The sequence below is a fragment of the Triticum dicoccoides genome, chromosome 5A, assembly GCF_002162155.2.
Source record: "Triticum dicoccoides isolate Atlit2015 ecotype Zavitan chromosome 5A, WEW_v2.0, whole genome shotgun sequence".
NCBI classification, from domain to species: domain Eukaryota; kingdom Viridiplantae; phylum Streptophyta; class Magnoliopsida; order Poales; family Poaceae; genus Triticum; species Triticum dicoccoides.
In genome coordinates, this window is record NC_041388.1 from 657,790,543 (window position 1) to 657,815,744 (window position 25,202).

At 43.4% G+C, this 25,202-nt stretch overlaps 1 long non-coding RNA gene across 1 annotated transcript; it reads right to left on the reverse strand.

The window, feature by feature from the left end:
• Window positions 1–13,567: 13,567 nt before the first annotated feature.
• LOC119298325 lies at window positions 13,568–17,771 on the reverse strand. Its single transcript, XR_005145837.1, has 5 exons — window positions 17,672–17,771; window positions 17,471–17,579; window positions 15,575–15,772; window positions 13,744–13,975; window positions 13,568–13,667 (listed from the first exon to the last, which is right to left on the reverse strand). It is a non-coding gene; the product is annotated as an uncharacterized LOC119298325 (long non-coding RNA).
• Between the last annotated feature and the right edge of the window lie 7,431 nt (window positions 17,772–25,202).

Below are 25,202 nucleotides of genomic sequence, written 5' to 3' on the forward strand. Positions count from 1 at the left end.
GTCTCGTCATTGAACACAACAAGCATATCTCTCCCAGATCATCTATTGTACATACACCCTCCAGTGCACAATGCAAGTTCTTATAGCCTTTGCAACCAGAATACAAGTCCTACATTTCCAATGATCTTTTTTTCTTATGTTTCTCCTAATTAGAACTTGAATATTTTCATAAAGAATTTGGCTTATATATAATTCTAGCAATTATTATTTTTGCGAGAAAAATAGCAAATAATATTCTTGTAAAAAGAAAATTTAGAAATAAAATAAAAGGTGCAACATTGACATTTTTAGCCATTGAATCGGAGCAGGTACATGCTACCAAAGCTTGTAAAAGAAATATTGTTGTCACCATCAATAGATAAAACCTAGTATTTTAAAACAACATATCGTCGACAGAAAAAAAAATTGTGGAGTTCTCAATTTATTGACAATTTGAGGTGCTTTTCAAAATTATGTGCCATGGCTGTACTTTTTTTTATGTAACTACGAGACTAGAAAAACTATGAGGTACATGCAATATTAAACTCTCTAGTTGCAAAGGAAACAATATATTAGAAGAAAATTCTTTATTTCCCACTAAATTTTAGTCTAGTTCCAGATAAGTGTGTTTGACAATTCCTTGTGCGCATGCTGAAAAAGACTATACTGTACCTAATGGTCGAAAACTCCATTTGAATATGCTACTCCCTCCTTTCATCTATATAGGGTCTAATGCGTTTTTCGAGGCTAACTTGGACCAAGGGTTAGAGAAATAATATATGACATGCAAGTTACACAAAGCATACTGTCAAATTCGTACGTAAAAGGAGCTTCCAACGATATAATTTTCACATTATACATCTTATGTGTTATTAATCTTATCAATAGTCAAAGACGGTCTTGAAGAACGCATTAGGCCCTATATCTATACCAATATAAAAAGATCCAAAAGGGCAGATCCAACTGATCTCGGCCATCAAACTAAATCAATCCAACGACCTAAACTACTCCAATGGCGAGCGTTCAACATGTTTAACATGCAATTAATATCATACCAAATATTGCACTAATCATAAAATTAACACGCAAATAATATCATACCTAATATATCCATGTGCAATTAATATATTTCCTAAATATTAACGTGCGTTGCACGTGTGCATTTACTAGTAGATGGAAGGAAGGAGTAAGTATGCTTTGCAACTTCAAAACACTAGTGGAATTACTAGAAAATGCTTCTAATGGGGAGCTCAAAAATACTATGGGCCAACCACTAGGGAAATATTAATGGTATCTTCAAGTAGCGACTCTAAGTGGAGACTAAATTCGCTTGTAAATCAAGTTCATATGTATACATCAGATTTAATATTCATATTTGACATGCCGGTTCATTATCTCCCTATTGAGTACAATTACAATTGGATCTCTTCTTGATTAATGTCATCATTTTCCTACTTCGGTGATTCATGATCATCATGACTGCTGAAATACACCGAGCACCAAATGCCCTTCATGAATTTTCATGAACTAGATTCTCCTCTCCTCTCTCCTTATTTTAAGTTGGTTCCTGAAGCATCACTGCTAGCTAGAGACAACAACGTCGGAGAAGTGCAAACATGGCTAAGAAGAGGAAAATGAGATTATCACGATATATGTGGATGAGGGCAGGGTCTCATCGGCACCACTAGCAAGTGGTGGGTGGCGACGCGCGTAGGAAGGCGACAACGCCATTATCATAGCGAAGGAAAGGACAGATAAAGGAAAAAAAAGAAAAGTAGATCCAGTGAATTCTACTTTGTAAAGCGTGAACGTAAGCCTTACCGAAATCTGGAAAGGTAGGGAGTATAGTGTTAAGATAATCGTGCGTATATGCAAATGTCTGATGTCAACATTTTCTTAGCGGAACCCATGTATGATAATAGATGGCATGGGAGAGATAAAAATAGATAGAGAGAAATTGTCATTTCCTTGGAAAAGATCACTACAAGAGATATCTTCTCTTATGCTCAATTTGTAGTTTCTGAATTGTGTTGCGCGGTGCTAATTTTACAATTCCGATAAATAGCATATTTAAGTTAATACAAGCACCATGAGTACACACCCGGCTTCTGCGTGGTTAGGATGCATGCTAAAATCAACTCCAACGCAAGCGCGTGGCCCCACGCGTGCACACACACAAAAGAAAACATTAAAAAAACAGAACCTCCGAAAGTCCTGTCCAAGCAAACTTAAGCATGTAGCTCCAACCGTCAACATCCACCACCACCAAAGACAACACTTGGACTGTGAGAAACGTGCTCAGGGCTTAAAAAGGAATTAGCTAGATCGCGGGTATTTGGACACGTAGAAGTAGCATGGTTTAATTGAAGCGGAGCGCAAAGTGTGCAAAGGCGGGTCTCATGGGAGACAAAAAAGAGGCTAAAGGGGCAAACAAGAACTAAAATAGGAACTTGTTTTGCAAACAGGATCATCATAATCCACTACATTCTGAACATAGCCTTAAACCTTCAGTCTCATGATTTCCAATTAATTATACTTAAGATGAGATTTTTGAGACACAATATTGTATTTTCCACAGTAGAAAAGTATTCTACAATGATGGATAATTTATTGTGTATATCATATTTTTTTGTCATTTCTCCCGATGATGGGGAGAGAACTAGACCAGAGATTATCTTCTCATCCACTATACACTCAATAATTATAAGTATATCAATCAATTGACCCTGATATTTAGTGCACATACACACCATTGTGACTAGATCTCAGTCGACTGAGACTTAACGTAGCCTCAGTCAAGTGACAGAACATACAGAAAAGAAGAAAGAAAAAATTTACACGGATCTCCATGTAAGATCTAACGAATATAGCATCGACTCAGATTTCGTTAAGTATCAGTCAAGTGAGATTTAGCAATCCTGTTTTATTTATATACTTGCATCTATAGAACTGGCCGACGGCCAACAAGAAACATGCTCATGCATATAGCCGTTCATGCACAAATACGTGGAGAGCAAAATCTTGTGGTAACTCACGTAAGAGCTCGCCAATCAGTCAGGGCAGGGATACTGGAACAGTAACGATTAGCGAATACTAGCTCGATCGGCCATACACCTCGCTATAGTTGGCTAAGGTGAAAAAATGGAGTATAATTAACAATATGGTAACCTAGCTATGCTGTCGCCGTGGTGAGTATATGCAAGCTCAGCCCCACATCGTCTCTCTCTTTTACCACACCGTGCGTGCGTGTGTGTGTGTGTGTCGTTGTTTAGCTGTCGTTGTCTGAGGGAATCTGGGTTTTCGTCTGCTTTCGCCAAGCCCAATGCAGTCCACCCCCTCTTGGGGAGGGAATAAAGGAGCCTGACCTCACCTTGACCCCATATGTTTATATGTTTGGATTTCATGTCATCCAGGTCATCTTTTCATTGAGATGCAGAAATTAATTGGCACGGTCCTGTTCACCACTGACCTAACTAACTATAACTAACATGAAGGTCCAGTTCCTTAATTATTTTTACAAAAAACAATGCCATTCTTCGCAAAATGGGTTTAATTTCTATGGATTTATGTGTAAGTTTAATATTTTTCACATAAAGTTCATACGATATTTATAAATATTCAGGAACACATGTGTGTTCTTCCTGAAATTTGCATGACCACAAGAAAAATGTTCTGGTTTGACCAAAAGTGCAATCAGTAGAATATATGAGAAAACGAAATGGAGAATGTGATTCTTTCATTTTCTATCAGACAAATACAAAAGGATCTAAACTTGCGTAGACGGAATTTTTACGGGGAAGGAATGGCAACTTATGGTGGAGAAAAGAATATGCATATTCTCCTATTTTCGATCTGATTTAGTTAGAGAGGGTGCACTTTTTGCGAGAAAAAGCAAGCATCTGATTAAAGAATATGTGTAATGAATGTATTACCAAAAACTAGTTACACCACTTATAGTGTTATTATATCCTTCATTCTTGACTTGACAGTACTCTCTTTATTGACCAGGCATCTGAATTGTATGAGAACATGCATGTTTTGGAATTTAAGACTATATTTTGTGATGCATGGATGGGAAATTGATATATGATATGCAACATCATTTGATTGTTTATTTACCTCAAATATATTTTTATTTATCTTGATTTGGAGTCACCATAAGTTTTATATGCTCTAAAGCTCAAACCCATCTTAATAGCTCTTTTCAGCTAACTAGCATCCCTAATGTAAGTATGGGACACAAACCCATGTAATGAAGAACATAGTTCATCGCATTTTTATTTCATGGACCTACCATTTAAAAAATGGTACGAAATAGTGTGGCTTATTAAGTGGGCATCATTAACATTTTGTGAGGTATATTCTACTTGTGCCAAACAATATGCATTTGGCTAGAATCAAAATGATTGCCTTTAACATGTAATCATATGTCTTAACTTTGACAATACAACCCTTGATGCGGCACTCTCAATCTATTGTCGAGATGATTCCTATTCGTTGTACCTCCAAGTACTTGCGTCCTCCATGTACAAATATCGAACTAATACTCCTACAGTAATAGTTGTTTCTTTCTGGGTCTTCGAAATGTCAATAATTTTTCATGTGTTGCGCAATATCAACTGCTCGTGGAAACCTTGAGATCTTCTTTACGGTTTGAGTGAAATTATATATATGTGCCACATGATTGGGCCTGTTTGGTGCACACAAAAAATGGCTTGTTTTAGGGCAATAATAATAAACCTACACTACAATCTTCGCAGAAAAAAGAACTAGACTTCAATCTTGATCTTGTAATTTGCTAGAAAGAAAACAACTAAGACACTGTGTGCACCCATCTATCAGATCTAATCTTGGGTGCTCGATCGCTTGTTTTTTCCATGCAGCCCATGCATATGTAGAGATCTATATCGGGATGAATGGATGATGGGCTACCTAGCCTCTCTAGCTTTCCACTGCTGTCGATCGCGGGCAGCTCTGCATGTGCCGACACTTCTCTCTCGAGAAATTCCCAGCCACCAGCACCAGAGCTTCAAAACCAGTAGGCATCCACCAACACATTCATCTCTCTTATCTCTCTCTCATCCATCCATTCATCCATGCACACACACGCACGATGGGATCTAGAGAGAGAGGGAGAAGGATTTTGGTGTGACGTTCAAATCGGAGATAGGTAGCTAGCTAGTATGCATGCACAGGACACCAGGTCAGGGGTATCAGATTCCTGTGTCAGAGCGTACTACGAATCGCACGCATAGAGAGGATCAAGCTGGGGGGAAAAAACGATACCGCATGCAGCTTTAGCTTTATACACCACCGAGTTTGTGAGCGCCTTTCTTTTTCTCTTCGTCCACGGGGCCCTGCCCTACCCTACGCTACTCACCCAGTCATGTCTATGTAATCTGTGTAGGAGCGGTACCATTTACTTGTCGTAGCATATGGTACATTCATATGCTTGCATGGCTTCTTCTGTCTTTTTATGCCCTGTAAAAAGTTGGCCACGGTGAAAGCACCAACAGTAGTTTTTATAGTTGCAATTGTGTCGCCTTGTATGCCTCTTCACATGAGTGTTGATTCTGCGGTTGGGCTCACGTTGCATCACATGAGCACAATCATGGACTACATATATGCATGGTCCAGTGCACCCCTTGCGTGCATGATGCAGCACATATTGCTGTACATAAGGAATCTACCTCTCTTAACAGCTAGTACTCTCAAGTACTATACTATATGTATGCATGACAGCATGAGTGTATACTGATTAATTAGTTAGTCCACGGAAGGCACCAAGGCATGTAGAGTATGCTCCATATTGTATGTTAATCAGCGTCGATCTTGCAAAGCAGAGATCCCAATGCTGGCTAGCTAGCTACACCTCAGGAAGAATCTGATTCCCTTTGGCCGCATATGTATGTATGTATGCAACAACCTATAAAATTATGCCTACATGCTTAGCTAGCTTGATTTCCATTCTTTCTGAGATTCTGGTCGTGTCGTGTGTGTATATCTAAGTACCAAAAAATCTAGATTGATTCAAAAGGCAAACAGCCATGCCATCCAAGCAAGGTAAATAATCTCAACGTAAGTAAGAGTATATAATCACGTGGTTTACCATCTCGCCCACTGCTCACATGGATCAATCTCCGACGCAAATGCTCGGACCCGATCTCATATCGTGTAGGATAACCTTCATTAACCTGTGTTGTTAGTCTTTGCACCTACTTGACTGTTGGTTCTCACTTACTTGTGTTATTTCATATAGCAAAGTGCCTCTTTACTTGTCATCAGTAACAGTTACATCATCAAGCAAAAGTGGTATGCTACTTGGTGCTACTTGGTGGATCATCTGAAACCAAGTGGATGGAGGAGGGATCCAGTAGCTAACAAATGCTCAAAGGTGATTTTCACAAACTCCCGCCTTGTGCTTTCTAATAGCAATCTTGATACACTGAAAAAGTTGGGCTGCTGAATTTCACATCCAGCATCCGTCTATATTATCCGAGTTAACAAAAATCCTAATTTACAGCTAGCCTATAGAGTTTGGACAGAGGTAGGGGCAGGCTGAGTGGAGATGCCGACACTTCAGCCATATGGGCCTGAGGGCGTCACACATCCAATCTTGGCAATAAAGCATTACATTGTTATCTCGGATCACATCGCCAATAGTACGGCATAGCAAATCATGATCGAAGGAGGTGCCTGCACCAAGTTCGACAGTACCTGGTGATGGGCTGATTTTGAATTTTGGTTCGTAAATAATTCAGCCACAACTGCAATTTAGTTATTTCGGTTTCATTTCCGACAAAGGGCTAAATTTGTTTGGTTCTTCGACTGATGGTTTCATTAATGAAATAGGAGGAGGGAGCCCTCTTTTGCTCAAAAAAATCGAAGTTCAACCAAACCTTTCAGAATCTTGAATATTTTGAAATTAATTTGGATTTTTGTATAATACTAAAATGGCCGAAATACTTATTTTGTGCCGTCTAATAGCAATCTCGATCTATATACCAATGACATGGGACTGCTGAATTTCACCGTCCAACCATCCAACATAGTACTCCCTCCGTCCGGAAATACTTGTCATCAAAATGAATAAAAGGGGATGTGTCTAGATGTATATTAGTTTTAGATACATCCTTTTTTATCTATTTTGATGACAAGTATTTTCGGACGGAGGGAGTATGAATTAACAAGTGCCCAATTTGTAGTACGTACAAAGGTAGCATGCTGAGTTGAGGTGCCGACACTTCGTACATGTGGGGGTTAGACGTCCAATCTAGATCACATTTCACATTGACAGTAAAGCTCTCCATTGGTATCATGATCAAAGGAGGTGTGTAGACAAAATTTGATGATGCCAAATACCCGGTGATGGCTGGTTTTGAATTTAGGTTCATAAATATTTCGGCCACAACTGAATTCTCTGTAATGTTAAGTGTTAATCTTTGCTTCTCGCAAAAAAAAAGTGTTAATCTTTGCACCTATGTGGAGGAGAGGACACATACTGCTGTAAGTTCCTCTCCTAACCAATTTGCCCGTAAGTTTAGGATTGCCAGTTACGTACTGTCCCTTCAGCCTGCATGCTTCGTGCAGTTGCACTGCTGCGTGAGATTCATTCGTCGACGTCAGTATTCCATTTCCTCATGCAGTCGCACTTGCATTGCACACCGTCTGTCACCTGGCTGAAGACAACAGCGTGCAATGCATGGCCCCTCCCCGTCCGCATGCGTTGAGTCACAATCTCTTGACTGGTCAGGATGAGACATTCACATGCTAGACGCGACCAAATCACAAAATTATGTACGTAGACCTAGACCTAGGTACGTGCGTCCTCCCAGGTGGATCGAGGACTCGTTTATCGGGGCACTCGGAGCGCTTGGCTGCACAGATTATTCCCCGTACGTCAACCCCTGCATGCAGACCCGGCCGCGCGCCCGTGCCGTTCGTCGACCATGCATGCATGCCATGGGACGGAAGCAGGAAGTCCAACGTCCGTTGCTGTAGCTAGGTGCAGGATGTGCTCAACTTCAACTGAATTCCCGGCCGCCTCCAACGACTTCTGCCCGACGTACGTACGCACGCGCACATCTTCCGAAGAATACCAACGTCTGACGGACATGACTGTTACGCATGCAGCGAGAGCGAGGGCCGGACCCGGCCGGCACGAACAGATCGACATGCATGCTCATGTCTACGTACGTATACGTACAAGCTAGCGTCTTTATGCATGCTGTTGTCAGATGATAATAATGGGATCGATGAGGCCGGGATAGGCAGAAATCACTGTTTTGACCCGAGGGCGAAATCAATTCACAAACTAAACTGTCTCAAAAAAAAAATCACTCAGCTGACCCTTTTGTGTAGCGCCCGACATCTAGACGCCACACTACACTGTGCAGCGCCCAGATCTTAGGCGCCACACTTTTGGCCACCGTGGCATCCCTGGGCCCGCACCGAGCAGTGCAACGCCTTTGATCTAGGCGTCACACACATAATGTGCAGCGCCTAGTTCTTAGACGCTGCACATGCACTTATTAACTGTCGCGAACATTTGTTTCTGATGCCTAAAAATTGCCAGGTCAGTGTGCAGCGCCTGAGAGTTAGGCGCTACACTATACAGTGTAGCACCTGACGTCTAGGCACTGCACTATGCATAACAAGCAAGAGTCCGGACGATGTCGATTGGTAGGTAGACGGAGTCACACGAGCTCGTGCGTACGCCCGTCTCCCTTTGGCCACTCGGTCGGCTGATCGATCGATGGGCACTGACAGCTACGGATCATTGTGCACGAAAGCTTAGACCCAAAAGAAATGAAATGAAATTTGTCTTCCGTCTCTAGCTAGCCTAGCTTTAAGCCCATATAGCTAGTAGCTGCGCGTGCATGCGATGCGTGTGTGTACATATATGTACCTAAGTCCTAAATCTGCCAAGAGTTATGTCATCCCTGGGACACGCAAGATCGACCTATGTATGGCGAGCTAGCTAGCTAGCAGTAGCACCAGGCTGACCATGACCAGCATGCATGCAGCTGCAGGATAGTTGAGGAAGCTAGCTAGCCAGGTCCAGGCGTGCCCGACTGCACAAGCAGCTAGCGGCAAACTGTCATTGGCACTGTGGCACTACGTCTTGTACTTGGTGGTGGCGTGGTGGATGGGAGAGAGCGAGAGGTTTTAAGCTGGCCCTTGCTTGCTTGGTCCGACCTTACATGTACATGCATGGTCCCTCTCCGCTCCGACCTCACAAGCTAGCATCGCGCGCCCATCGCCTTGTTGATTAATTGTGCAGCGCCTAGACGTCAGGCGCTGCACACTGACTTAGTAATTTTCAGGTACTAGAAATAAATGTCCGCGGCAGTTAGTAAGTGCATGTGCAGCGTCTGGCTGTTAGGCGTTGCACATTACGTGTGTAGCGCCTAGCTCAAAGACGCTGCACTGCTTGGTGCGGGGTCTAGGGATGCCATGCTGGCCAGAAGCATGGCGCCTAAGATCTAGGCGCTGCACGGTATAGCGTGGCGCCTAAATGTCGGGCGCCCCATAAAAGGGTTAGCTGGGTGAATTTTTTTCCGGAACAGTTCAATTTGTGAATTGATTTCGTCCTCAGGTCAGAACAGTGATTTCTGCCGCCGGGATAGCCGGGGGGTCGCCTAGGGTGGCACTACGTAGCTTTGGCGCCGTCCCGTCGCTGCCTCGGCCGGGCCGGCGAGCTGACACTGACAGCGGAATCTCTCTCGGACGTCGCGCGGGCGCGCACACATCATCATCGCACACACGCTCTCTCCAGTCTCGACCACATGTACGTAGGTACGAACGAGACGCTGCGTGCCCGCTTTAGTCGTGGTCGAGGATGCGTCAAGGAGAAGCCTCCCTTGCTCCGCCCCCACCAGTGGACCGGCCGCGCCCGGCCACAGATTCGGATCGTCCCTGTCCCTCGCCCCGAATCCCCATCATATCCGGCCACCGCCCGCCCGTCCGCCCGGCGATAACGGGGTCGACGTCAGGCGTGTGGCCGCCAGCCAGCCAGCAGCATCTCTGTATCATCGTCACACTTATCATGCATGCATGCGCCTTTAATCAGTCGGTCTCTCTGCGCCCCTTTTTCCATGGGGGCGTCGTCGATCGATGGACCAGCCTGTGGCCGGCCTCGTCGTCGGTCGGTGCGCCGCCACGTACGTGCGCTGGCTGCCTGCGTCGTCGCGGGTCAATCAGGTGCTCGTGCCGGGCACGAAACGGGCGACAGCAACGTGCGCGGCGCGCCTACGTACGTGCATATATGGTATGGTAGGCGCGTCATCAGGTCGAGCTATAGCTAGAGCGCGCGCCGCCGCACGCGAGACGTGCCGTTTCCCACCACGCCACGCCGTGCCCCGCTCGCGATTGTTCGGGTCGGTGTCGCACGTCGTTGCCGTGCCGTTGCGCGCGCGACGGCGCCCGCCATCCACAGTGGGTTGGTGCTGGGTGGTGGCGCTGCCGCCTACGTTGCACCTGGAATCTTTGGGCAATGCGGGCGCGTCCCGGTCGCACACCACACCGTGGTTACCATCATCGGCTTGGTACAATATTGCTAAATCTCAGTCTCAGTCGACTAAGAGTATCTACAGCCGCACGCCTCAGACGCACGGACGGACGACGGCTCATTCGGTGACCGGTAAAAAAAAATCCGACCTAGATGGGCGTCTCAAACACCCGGGCTGGCTACCCCTCATATCTAACCCAAATATAAGGCGAATATGAGAGGCCTGGGTGCGCACGGGCACCTCCGCCACGTCGGGCCTGCCAGGTCTACCCCACCATAAATTGCACCAAATTCACCAAATACTTTCCCCTCCTGCCGCCTTCCTCCTACCTTTTCTGCGTCCGAGCCCTCGCCGTCCACCACCCTTGCTCTCCCATCCTCACCGTCGGTCCCAATGAGGGAGAACAAGAAAGAGGTGAGGTACAAGCTCATGATGGATGTGCAAAAGAAGAGGATGGATTGGGATTGGAGGCCGGAGAAGAAACTGGAAATTGAGAGGGGGAAGATCGGGCTGGAGAAGCAAGAGGCGATGATCAAATGGGAGCTCGAGAAGGCCAGGACATTTGGAAAGATTGAGCTTGAGAAGGAGAGGCTGCAAATCGCGGGACGCGAAGGATGTGAAGATCATGTTGGCAAACGAAAGTCTCTTGGATGAACAAGCAAAGAAGTGGATTGCGGACAAGAAGGAGATCAACAACCATAGGCAGTACGAGGCGGCGAGGGCGTCTATGGCAGCAGCGAAGTATGCGGCAAGGATGCGGGCGAAGCATGCGGCCCGGATGCAGGCGGAGCATAACGCAATGATGGTCGCGGAGCAAACGGCATGGATGGCGTCCGACGAATGATCCGGCCAGCCAACGACTGATCCATCATGTCCGGATATTGATTTTGTTTTGACATGTATGAATTGTTGAACTATGATTTATTTTGCTTTGTTTTGAATTTTTGAATTCGGACAATTTTTATCGTATGATCAACGTGCATGGATTGCGTGGATTTAAGATTCCTCTTTTGAGGTGTGTGGATGTGGCAGCCTAGGCGCTGTCTGCGGACGTGCCCATGGGCGTATAGGGGACAAATTTGCCAAATCCAGCTATAGATGCTCTAACCAGAAGTAGCTAATCTGAGCCCCTATACGCCCGCGGACGCACCCAGACGGCATCAAATCTTCGCATTTGCAACCATGGTCCCTATTTTGAAAACATCAAATCCATGCAAACGCATACACGTCGATCATTTTAGACAAACATAACTTTGGTGCACACAAATACAAATAGTTCATACTTAAAAGTACATGATCCAAACATAGTTCAAACATAAATATTGTTCATAATGCATCATTGACAAATTAGAGGCAAAGTTAACTGATTTCTAGTGTGAACCCACATATGCTCCACAAGATTATCCAGAAGTTGCATATGAACCTGTTAGTCTCACAATTATCGACGCATCTCCAAAAAGTTGGCAATGATCTCTGCCTCTTGTCCTAAGAGACGGACCTGAACACCGGGCTTCATGAAATCATGCGTGGGCTGCCCCTTCACCCTCATCCTGAGTGCAACAGTGCATTTCTACAGAGGAGAGAAAGAAAGTTTTCCGCAACAATCCTTACTCAGCTTGAAGTCGTCATCAGCCTTCTCCACGCCTTCCACTACCCGTAAGAATAAGTTTCTGCTCATCCGGCAGCATCGACGAACGAAAGTCTCATGGAATGTTGGGATAGTTGCGAAGTAGTCCTTGAACAGAAGTCATGCACCGGCAATCCTATCACGCGGAATCACTCTCTGGCCCTTGATGGAACCCTTGAAGTTTAGGACGTGCTCCTCTGCCTTCTCGAACTCCTCTTGGATGCTCATCATCATCATCATTTCGGCCTCCTCATCGTCCGAATTCGACGACGCGATGAACTCGTTGAATATGAATTAGCCATCATTCCACGCCGAATCCATTGACCAAAAAATTCAAAAATCGGCTTGGACATTTCATCAAACGCGTAGAGCACGGGGTGTAAATGTGAGGGAGTTTGATGTACCGGGACGTCGTCGGGTGGCGACAACCTTGTCCGATGACAGCCTGGTCGGCGACCGTGTGCGCTGGAGCATCCGGTGTGGAAGCCCTGAGTTGGGAATGGCGACGGAGCACGGATACCAGCAGAAGTTCGATGGCGTCATTGCGGAGGAGGGCGAACAGAGAAGAGGAGAGTGCGGCTTGGGCAAGGAGAGGGGAAGCAGATTTGACCAAATTGGCATGAGCCTTATCCATCAGTTCGACGTGGTCGGCGCGCCCGGGAGGCCGATTGGGTGCCGTTTTTGCATCCGGACACTAACCGGACAGCCCGTCCGGGCATTTGGTGAGCTTTTACATTGAAATCCATGAAAGAAAAAAAATATTTTTTCCTTTTTTTTTCACATGTTATATATTCGCACATGACTTAGACTTGGCAAGTCGACTGAGACCTAGCGCGTACTTACGCTGCAGGGTCCGGCCGGACGGGGAGGTCATACGTACGGCGGCCGGCCTTGGTTGGGCTGGGAGGCAGGGTTTGTTTTGACACTGTGTGCAGTGCAGGCTGCGGAGGACCGGACCATGCAACGGCCATAGCACAGCGCGCGTACGTTGCACCGTGCCGGGCGTGAGGTGAGACGCGCCGTCTTCCACCACGGCGGCGCGCGCCGAAAACGTAAGCACATCATCAGGATAGGCCGGCCGGTCGGTGTCGCGCACGTTCCCTGGCCGTTGCGCGACGGCGGGTTCATTTCGGCGGTTTCCCGACCCCCCCGCCGCCACTCACAGTGTGTGCTAGCTAGTTAGCTAGCTGGTCCTGGGCCTGGGCGGGGACCCCGGCGCGTACATTTCGTTATGCCTGGAATATTTCCGTTCGGCGTCGCCATATCACGTCGGTCGTGCGACGCACGCACGGACGCTGTGGGCGCCGTGGGTTCGGGATTTGGGGGATGCGTGTGCCTGCTCTGCTGTGTTGTGTTGCACCAGCAGGTGAACACGACTAGGGTGTTGCCATTTTCAGTCCCTCGTAGTACCTGCACAGGTTCAGTGAAACAGAAGCTCGCGCACGCACGCAGAGCTGACGCCTCTCCAGTTTCAGCAGATTTCTTGGATCTGGATCCCCCCCTTCAGAGTTTCAGTGGTTATCTTACAACTGGGTTCTCATTCTTGAGATCTGGAGACAAGGTTACGACCATCAGCATATACAGTACCAGTGAGACAACAACACGACCCGCCCTGGGGACACATACCATGCAGAAATCACCAGATCAAAACTGCTCGACGGCCACATCTTTTCTCGACATCAATCAAAGCTTACGGTTGATTCCATCATCAAATGCACAAAATCCGCTGACACGAGATGCGAGGGAACCACGCTGCAAAGATGTGCGCCGGAAGCGTCCGTCAGTAATACTTTGCTACTTCGACACTTCTCAACGATTCGAGCCGCCTCACTTCTTCCTCTCGGCGGTTCCAGCAGCTCTGCGATTTTGGGATGAAATTTTGTTAGACCGACAGTATAATTGGCCAAGGTCATGCCTCAGCGCATCCGGCATGAGTAAGTAAATGTCCAACAAGCCTCTGCACTACATATTCAGTGATATGAGTTGCCTGAACCTCTCATCAAGATATTCAATACAGATTTTCAGATTTAGCTTTTCGATTTGTCCATACCCTTCCCCACACACGAGGTACCTCTCCGGATGGTTAAGATAGCACCATCAACGTGTCGCAAGCATCCTAGTGGCTGGCTCTTATCCTGGACAAGCAGATCTAGTAGAAAGCGACGATAACTATATGCGCTCATGTCATCCTTTGAGATGATGTCAGGCACCAACACATCCCGCGGGTGGACATGGTACATGAGCTAAGCCTCCATATGTGGTGAAACGGATGACACCAGTGGACGGCAGCTGGCTAGGTAACCTCTTTATGGTCGTCAATTATCTGTCCCCAGACTGAAGCAGCGACAGGAATGATGGCATTGCGCAGATATTTCTATGAATTTCAGACGAAAGAAACATGAATTCTTTGCTTACAGTGATGGATTAAACTCTAGAAGATAGCTGGGTTATTATTTGGGTAAATTATTTCCACAGTTGCATCTATATCTTTATGGTCAGGCAACTTAAAGTCGGCCCAACAAAAAACTAAGTAGCAGAATGGCCACCAAAAACAAAATTACTCCCTCCGTTCCTAAATATAAGTCTTTTTAGAGATTTCAATATGAACTACATACAGATGTACATAGACGTTTTAGAGTGTAGATTCATTCATTTTAGACGTATTTTAGAGTGTAGATTCATTCATTTTGCTCCGTATGCAGTCCATATCAGAATCTCTAAAAAGACTTATATTTAGGAACAGAGATATTTGAAATCAAGAAATATATATACTGTCTATATCAATAATCACTTTCTTGTTCCAAAATTTTGGTGAAGCTGCAATACAAGGACAGTCTGAAAATGAAAAAGATAGGATTGCCAATACTAATGGTCCTTAGTACTACTATCCACATGCCTACTTTTTCACAAGATCTTGAAAGCATCAAGAATAACTTTCTTAATACCTATGGAACCATGAGTTGCAACTGAAGTGACCAATCTAGTGTACTCTAGCTTCTGAACAATACATACTTGAATATAGTTCAACAATAAATTTACTACTCCCTCCGTCCCAAAATTCTTCTCTTAGATTTGTCTAAATACGGATGTATCAAGTCACATTTTAGTATTAGATACATCCGTATCTAGACAAATCTAAGACAAGAATTTTGGGACGGAGGGAGTATTAGGTAACAAATGAATTACACTAACACCAGATAGCATATGGCAATAGTGACATAGATGAGCACATGGCTAATTTCAAAGATAAGCCTTGTGGATATAGATGTCTATACAGAAATGTTATTGCTAAAGGAGTATGCCGAAGGTGGATCGTACTCAACTGAGAGCAACTATTAGATGATTGGTTAGAGTCACAAGACGCTTTGATGATAAACTTTATGTCCGTCAAATAAAAGTAAGTCGTCTTTAGAGGTTGGCAACATCTCCGCTACTGGAACAAAAGATAGAAACGTACCTTATCTTCCTAAGAACACCGGACATCTCCTCACACTTCTTCTTGGCTCTCTTGTGTGTGCCTAGCTTTCTTGGCTACCTTGAGTGCACGTTTATCTTTTCCAACCTTCAGAAGCTCGGTGACACGCTTTTCTTATGGCGCGAATCCAGCAACTTCCCTGATCAAGTTCCTAACAAAATGGACCCTCTTGGTAATTTTCTGAAATGAGAAAGAGTGTCAATTTTAGAATGTTAGTAGGCTGTCATTCTCAATAATCTCATCACAGAATTGCAGTAGCATTATTGACTGAAACTTCTAACATAGATGATATTGCACATAATTTACAGTGAAATCTGAGGTCTGGAGATAACACACACAGAAGGACTAAACACAAACGGTAACATCAGACTTGAGCAAGAATATACAGTCATGCACCCAAAGAAAATAGACGCCGGTCTTGCAGGCTGGCACCTGAACATTGTGTGTAAATAAATTGTCAGGAACTGACAACTTCTGCATATGCATTAGTTCATATAGCGTACAATGGTTAAACAGAGAAGGTTATATGGTCACCATACACATCATTGCTTGTCTCATTAATTTTGACAGCATCCACCAAGAAGCAGGCAATATCGCCGCGCCTGCAGCAGCTAGACGACACATTCTCTTGTTTTTTCCAGGAAAGCTAAAAGACAGATTGGTGTGGAAATTTCCAGGAAAACCATTGCCACATGTCTATGTTCATTAAGTCACATCAAAGATAACTCCAATAATTGCATGATCCCTACACGCAATTTCACTGTTACGACATGCACATCAACAGATGCACTCTAGGATTTGACTAGCTTCAGCGTTATTCCACCCTCTCTGAAGAAAGTTTCCACCCGCGTTTCAATTCCCACACACCTAATGTAGAGAAGTAAGCAGCTTGAATATAAGAACTGATCGGATTGCGGAAGCAGAATATCACTCCTTTGCGATCGGACGGGCGGGGCTGGGAGCTCGAGCTTGGTGACAACGTGCCCCTTACTGATCCCCATGAACAGCCCTGTCTTCAGCGGTGCTGGCAGCATTTCAGCTCCCTGCACGGAGCCCAAACTGTAAACTTCCCTGATGAAGTTCTGAACAAAATGGACACTCTTGGTAGAATGTTACTAGGCTGTCATTCTCAATAATCTTATCACAGAATTGCACTCTCCCACCATAGGCTGAAACTTCTAACATATGTAATAACTGCACAGAATTTACAGTGAAATCTGAGGCCTGGAGATAACACACACACACACACACACACACACACACACACACACACACAGAAGGACTAAACTCAAACGGTAACATCAGATTTGAGCAAGAATATACAGTTATGCACCCATAGAAAATAGACGTCGGTTTTGTAGGCTGGCACCTGAACATTATGTGTAAATAAACTGACAACTTCTAAGTTTGCATTACATCATATATAGCATATACAATGGTTAAACAGAGAAGGCTATATGGCCACCACACACATTGTTGCTTGTCTCACTAATTTTGACAACATCCACCAAGAAGCAGGCAAAACAAAATCGCCGTGCCTGAAGCAGCTAAATGACACATTCTCTTGTTTTTTGCTGGAAAAGTAAAATACAGATTGGTGTGGAAATTTCCAGGAAAACCATTGTCACATGTCTATGTTCCTCAAGTCACATGATAACTTCAATAATTGCACGATCCCTACACACAGTTTCACCGTTACGGCATGCGCATCAACAGATGCGCTCTAGGATTTGGCTAGCTTCAGCGTTTTTCACCCTCTCTGAAGAACTGAATTTCTAGTCGCATTTCAATTTCCACACGCCTAATGTAGTACATACAGTATAACAGTAAGCAAAGTGGGCATAGGAAGTGAACAAATTCCGGAAGCATGAAACTCACCCCTTTGCGGCCGGACGGGCGGGCGGGAGCTCGCGCTTGGTGACGCCGGACCCTTGTTGATCCCCACGGACAGCCACATCTTGGGCGGCGCCGGCGCCATTCCCCTGCACTGCACGGAGCCCAAACCCCAAAGTGGATCACGTAAGAGGAAAAGAAGACGCAAGTGCAATGTCGCACGAAGCAAGTAGGGGTCGCCTTCACCTGTAGAGCTCTCAGCGAGGAGGTGGGGCAACGGCGACGGCGACGGCCTGCGGCGGCGGTGGGGTTGAGGAGAGGCCGCGAGTTCGTGGGCTGTGGAGGCACTCAGGTTCGATTTTGGCGAGGCAGACGCTTCAGGCGCGCGGCGCCTATTTATCGCCTTAAGCGAGCTACAAAGTTCCCCTCGCTGGAGAATCTGCAGCTATCGGGCCGGCCCATTTTGCGATTTTTTTTAAGGAAATAGGTAAAGAAAGGGAAGTGTTCCCGCGGGGGATCAATCTGGTATACATTTGTTAAACATTTTTTCAAATACTTTGTCCAACATTTTTCAAATACTAGTTAACATTTTTCAAATAATTGTTCAACATTTATTATATACATGATCAACATTTTCTGACATACTTTGTTCAAAATCTTTTCAAATACTTGTTCAACATTTCTCATATACTCGTTCAACATTTTTAAATACTTATTCAACATTTTTTATATACCCTTCTAACAATTTTAGTACTTATTCAACATTTTTTAAATACATGTTCAACACTTTTAATACTTATTCAACATATTTAAATACTTGTTCAATATCTTTCAAATTCTTGTTCAACATTTTTTAATCCCTATTCAACATTATTCAAATGTGTGTTTGGGAGAGTGTTCTTGTAATATATGTATTTAGAATATTTTAAAAAATAAAAAAATTTAAAAAGAAAGGAAAAGGAAAAAAACGTGAAAAAAAACGAAACAAGAAACAGGCAGGTGTTTACCCGCGCATGTAGGCCGGCCCATATGCTCGCTGGCTTCAGCGAGTCGAAACGCGAGAAATAGCGATGCCTCTTCAGGCGCCCCGTTACTGTGTAGCCTAAAGCGCCCCGGGCTGGGTCCGAGGTTCATTGGTATAACCACCCCGGCACGGGGCGGGATCTGCTAAGTTTCAACTCTTCCTTCTTTTATTCTTTCCTTTTCCTTTTTTCATTTTCGCTTTCAGCTTTTTTTCTTCTTCGTGGATTCTTTTTTGTCACGAGAAACTTCCAACCTATTTATCTTCAAACATTATAGTACAAAGGACACCAGAGGTAATAAAATTTACAACCAGGTCTGTGGACCATCTAGCGGCGACTACAAACACTGAAGGGAGCCGATGGCGCGCCGCCGTCATCGCGCCCTCCCTCGCTAGAGCTGAAAAAACCTTGTTATATTAAACAGTCGGTAAGTCATCGTGCTAAGTCCCCATGGAACCAGCGCACCAAAGCAGCAACCATCGCCAATGACGAAAGTTGTAGATCGAAAGCATCAACCTGTAACATCCAAACCGAGACAAACAAAGACCGGATACAAACAGATCCACCGAAGACCAGCACCGACCGAATCCTGCAAGATCCGACGGAGACACACCTACACACGCCATCCGATGACGCTAAATGCACAATAAGGATGGGGATAGAACATGAGAGATATTGTTGCTTTTCTACTAAGGGACATCACCGCCACCACACATCCCTAAGCAAGACACTGGACCCAACAAGAACGAGAACGGGTCCCTCCCGCCGGTAGGGGGGCGAGATCCTCCGCACCTCCATGGCCCAAAGGCCATCGGAGATAGGGTGGACCGACGTCGGCGTCGACGGGAGAAAGAGAAAAGTTTGGGGTGTTTTCTTGTGGAGGAGGAAAACTTAATCGAAAAGATGCGGTTTTTCATAATTTTCTATGTATAGGAAATCCTCCCTATGTTTTCTAAATTTATTTCCCTTCCTTTTTGTTTCATTTTTTCTTTTATTTTCTTAAATGCGTGAAATTTTTCGAAATCGATGATGTTTTTTCAAATATATGTTAAACTTTCTTTTTCAAAATCAATGAACTTTTTTTATTTTTTGTGAACTATTTTTAAAAATCCATGACTTTTGTAAAATTCGATGAACTTTTTTCAATTTGACGATTTTTTTCAAAATCAATGAATGTTTTTCAAAAATTGATGAACTTTTTCAGTTTTTTGAGTTTTTGCAAAAATGTTGAACTTTTTAAAAATTGCTGAACATTTTTCCAAAATTTTGATGATTTTTTTAAAATTTGTGAACTATTTTTAGAAGTTAATGAATATTTTTTTCAAAATCATTGTTCTTTTCTTGAATAGGGCAACGTTTGTTTGCATGTTCATGAACTTTTTCAGAAGTATGTGAAGTTTCAATTTTTCTTAAAAAAAAATCATGTATAAGCGGCTATAATAGTTTTATAGTACTTGTTAGCGCTGCATTCAGTCAGTTGCAACGATATGCATTAGTGGTTAACCGAACACCTGTAGGTAGTGTAGGGCGCACGTCCGATTAGTTGCGGAAGCGCAATTCTTTGGATTCTTTTTACACATTTTACTACCATTTTCTACTGCGCCCCTTCGTGGGCCGACCTACTTGGCCGTGTAGCAACCGTCCCGTCAACTAATCGGTGCTAAAAGAGCGTTCCTTTGGGAGCCTCCACAACGATCACTTGAGGTGGTCTGAGAGGGTGTGCGTGTTCGATTCGTCGTGAGAGCGCAATTTTTTGGATTATTTTCACGCTTTTTGTTACCATTTTCTTCAGAGCCCCTTTGTGGGCCGACCCACTTGGCGGTGTAGCGAGAGTCACTTCAACTAATTGTTGTTGAAAGAGCGCTCCTTCGGGATTCTCCCCAACTTTGGGTGCTCAGAGAGCGCGGCGTGTTCAATTCGTTACGGGAGTGCAATTTTTTGGATTCTTTTTGCGCTTTTTATTACATTTTTCGTGGTGCCCCTTCGTGGGCTGTCCCACTTGTCCGCGTAGCGAGCGTCGCTTCAACTAATCGGCCCTGAAAGAGCGCTCGTTCGGGAGTCTCTCCAAGGGTCACTTGGGGTGGTCTGAGAGTGCGTCACTTAGTGCGCTCTCAGCCACCGTCACGTGTCGCGCTCTGGGCGCTATCTCCGAATTTTATTTTAAATTTTTTTCTGCACTCGCTTTCGTCTTTTAGATGATTTTTTCGCTTTTCGGTTTCCCCAGCTTTTCTTAGGTTTTGAACAAAAAAAATATGCAAAAATCGCGTTCTTTTTATCTACCGCGAGAGGCATGGATTTACTTCTCGTAAAGGTACAGATTTGTCTCCGCGAGAGCATAGTCGTGCCTCTTACAAAAGGGAAAAACGCGCTTTTTTGCGACGATGAGAGGCAAGGATTAATTCTCGTAGAGGCACGGATTTATTTCTACGAGAGGCATGGCCGTGCCTCTCGAACAGAAAAAAGAAACGCGTTCTTTTCCCTTCCGCGAGAGGCACAAATTTGCTTACGCGAGAGGCATGGCCGCGCCTCTTGCAAAAGGGAAAAACGTGTTTTCTTTTTTCCTTCCTACTATGAGAGGAACGAATTTACTTTTCCTAGAGGCACAAATTTGCTTCTACCAGAGGCACGGCTCTCAGAAAGGAAAAAAAATCCTTCCGCGAGATATACAGATTAACTTCTCGTGGAGGGACGAAATAGCTTACGTTAGAGGCATGGCCGTGCCTCTTGCAAAAGGAAGAAAAAAAACATGTTTTTTACCACGAGAGGCAGAAGTTTACTTCTTGTGGAGGCACGGATTATCTTCCGTGACGGGTACGACCGTGCCTTTCGAAAAGGGAAAACATGCTCTCGGTTCGGGTTTTTCTTTTGGTTTTTCTGTGATTTTTTTATAGAAACCTATCAATATGGAATCTAGTTATGAAGATCTCGACGCGACTAAACCAACGGTGAAAACGGTTCAAGAGTTGGACGCACAACTTAAGAGATAAAATGTATTAAATAAATGAATCTACGAAAAAAAGGAAAACTCACATATTACGACAAGTAGTGTATATGTAGTGTAACACTTGTCACAACCTAAGAAGGTGTGATTGACCTTTTGCAAAGAGTGCTTCTTAATTAATGATTTCGTGATTAGGAGCTCCCCAGCGAGAGGCCATGAAACCTCGCTAATGGGGGAGACCGGATGGGCCGGCCCAGGAGCGCGGGAGGCCACCGCCTCTTTTTTTTAGGTTTTTCTTTACGTTTTTTGTTTTTTGTTTTATATATTGTTTATGCTTTAAATTATATATATATATATATATATATATATATATATATATATATATATATATATATATATATATTACAAAAAACACTCTACATAAAACATTTAGAAAATGTTGACCAAGCATTTGAAAAACATTGAATGTGCATAGAGAAAATGTTTATCATGTATACGAAAAAAATATAAAGAAATATAACATGTACTATGAAATAATTTGATCATGTATTTAAAAAATATTAATCAAGCATTTGAATAAAGTTGAACAAGTGTTTGGAAAATGTTAAGCAAGCATTTGGAAAATGTTAAATTGTATAGAAAAGGTGTTGTCCATGTATTAAAAATGATGAAACAAATTTGATCATGTATATAAAAACTTTAATCAAGAACTTGAAAAAATGTTGAACAAGTATTTCAGAAATCTTAAATATGTGTTACAAAATGATGAAATTTTGATCTTGTATATAAAAATGTTAATAAATCATTTAAGAAATATTAAGCAAACATTTGAAAATGTTAAATGTGTTTAGAGAAAATGTTGACCAAGTGTTGAAAAAATGTTAATTCTCCCTCAATTCCCTTATACAAGGCCACTATGAAATATACATTTTGCATCTATACAAGACCATCAACAGAAATTGAGGCAACAATTAATGATGTCTTCTCATACTAACAACTTGTTTGATACTTGCATGCATTTAGTCATAATGACACTCAGCTACTTCCTTCACATTCCTTCCTTGCATGCATGTGATGTACTAATGATCCCGGTTAACAAAAAGAAAAAAAATTGGCTTTCAAAGCAGTCATTAAATGTTACATTGGCACCTCTAATTTGAGTTTGAGGCCTTGTATAAGAGCATGAAGGGAGTATTACATTCAGGAAATGCTAATCAAGCATTTGAAAAATGTTAAATGTGTATAGAAAAAATATTGACCATGTATTAAAAATGTTGATCTCGTATTTAAAAAATGTTAATCTAGCATTTGAAAAAGTTTGAAAGTGTGTAAAGGAAAACTGATGATCATTTATTAAAAAATATTAATCAACCATTTAATTTTTTAAATGTATATAAAAATACTGACCATGTATTATTGAAATGTAAAATTTGTATTAAAAAATATCAAACATGTATTAGAAAAATCTTGTTGACATATACAAAAAAGGTATAATGAAAACCGAAAGAAACAAAGGAAACCAAAAAATGAAAGCCGAAGAAGAAACAGAAAACCAAGGAACAAAAGAAATAAAAAACGAAAAAAATGCAACAACAATGAAAAACGGGGAAGAAAAAAGGAAAAAGAACAAAAAACGAAAAAAAAACTGGAGAAAAGCGTCCCCACTAGCTTCGAGTAGACCGCGTACTTTTACATATCACGAATTGCATGCAGTTGTGTTGGTTAGTAGTGTTGGTTATCTTCATGGCGACCAGGTATGTGGATCCCTCCTACTCCCTCATTTCTTCCTTTTTTTTCTCATTCACTGTGTGTGAAAATGGGCCGGCCCAGTAACAACGACGAAAAACTCGAGGCGACATTTTTTACAGACTCGCTTAATGCAAGATATCGACGCCGTGGCGGCTCGCCTCGCCTGTCTGAAGAGCATGTAATGGGCCACCCAGTAGTGTTACGTTTGCTCGTTAGGTTCATTTTTCTGGCTTTTCTTTATATATTTTTATTTTAAATATATGTATTTTTAAATTACTTTACTTAATAGCAAAGATATATCAATGCCGCTACTTTGGGCTAGTACGCGCATGTAGGGCATGGGATGGCGACCAAACGACCGCGTTGGCTGCGTAGGAAGCTAAATTGGTCAGCGGTATAGTAAGTTAAATCGGGCTTTTTGAGGAGACTACAAGCATATCAAAAGATCTTTAAGAATTGGGCTGCGCTAGGCGTCAGCCGGCTGTTTTCCCGCGTGGATCAGCCGGTTCGACTGCCGTTGATTAGCCGCATAGCACGTCTAAAATTGATGGGCAGTTCCTTTAACCACGTGGGTGGAGCCAACAACTATTTGCCCTTTCTAATCAGTGGTGCCTTGCGAGCCGTAGGATCCGTCATCCTCTATTATTACAACACAGGTCATGTTGTGAAAATTTTCTACAACACGAGTCATATTATGGAAATTTTTGCAACATAGGTCAAGTTGCATTTTTTTTTTGCAACAGAGACCGTTGCAATTTTTTTTTGCAATATAAGCTTTGTTACAGTTTTTCCGGTAACAGAGGCCTTGTTTCAAAAAAGAAATTACAACGGATCCAATGAATTGAGCGACTGAGCATCACCCTTTTATCATTGTAACATAGGTCATTGCGGGAAATTTCTGCAACACGATTCATGTTGCAAATTTTTTTGCAAGATTTCTTTTTTGCAACAGAGGTCTTGTTGCAATTTAGTTTTTGTGCAACAGAGGTCTTGTTTCATTTTTTTTTCAACAAAGGTCCTGTTGCAATTTAATTTTTTTGCAACAAAAGTCTCGCTTTAAATTTAATTTTTCTGAAACAGAAGTCTTGTTGCAGTGCAGTTTTTACCGCAACAGAGACCTTGTTGCGGAAACTCATCGTAGTGGACATTGAGCAGCGAGCAGCCGGCAGTGGCCACGTTGACCGAAAGAAAGAAAAAAGACTGCTCCCTTGGGACACATGTCGTACGGACGAGTCGGCGAATGCTCGCGTGCGATCCGCCGGTAGAAGCCAAGCGTTTTCCTAAAAAAAAGCTGAACTATAGAAGCACGTTGCAACACTAACTTATCGATTTTACTGAAGCCACATATGTAAAGACACACAGGATACGCCGTTGAAAAAAGCAGCTATGGTGTGCCGTACATGGCAGCAGTGCACGTAGTGTGTGCGGCAGTAAAAATCAAACACACATGGATAAGCATCAGCTAATATCCCACGAGGACCACGCACGTGCAAGGGATGGACGTGGAGACTATGTATCGCGGGAGAAAACGGATCAGGGATCCAACGGCACAACGGGCGGCGGACGCGCGCTAAAAATCAGCCGGGTGAAACTAATCGTTTCCCTTAAGGATTCTAAGAAATATATTCTTCAATATATAAATTGGTACAAAATATAAAAATGATGCTAATATCTACTATATCTAAATAGGTGCACCCTACTACATGATTTCTCTTCACATGCAGGCTATCTACATCAGCAACCACGTCAACAATTCTTCACCCATTCAGTTGTGGGACATATGCATCCTTCCACTGGGTATTAATCTGTTAAATTTTCACCCCAGAGGACCAATCATTTCCTCTTCAGCTTTTGCTCACAGAAGAAATGACCCGTTGTTTCCTGTTCTGCGTGTAATAGATGAAGCGTACTAACTTCTAAACATCCCCTCTTTACCCAGATGCATGTTTTCTCATCTGTCCACACGCCTCATCTTCCCACATGATCTCACGAGGTGTTAGAGTTGTGTCGAATATTATTGTACAAGTTAGGTTATAGTTGGACTTGGAGTCGTACAGTTTGTAAA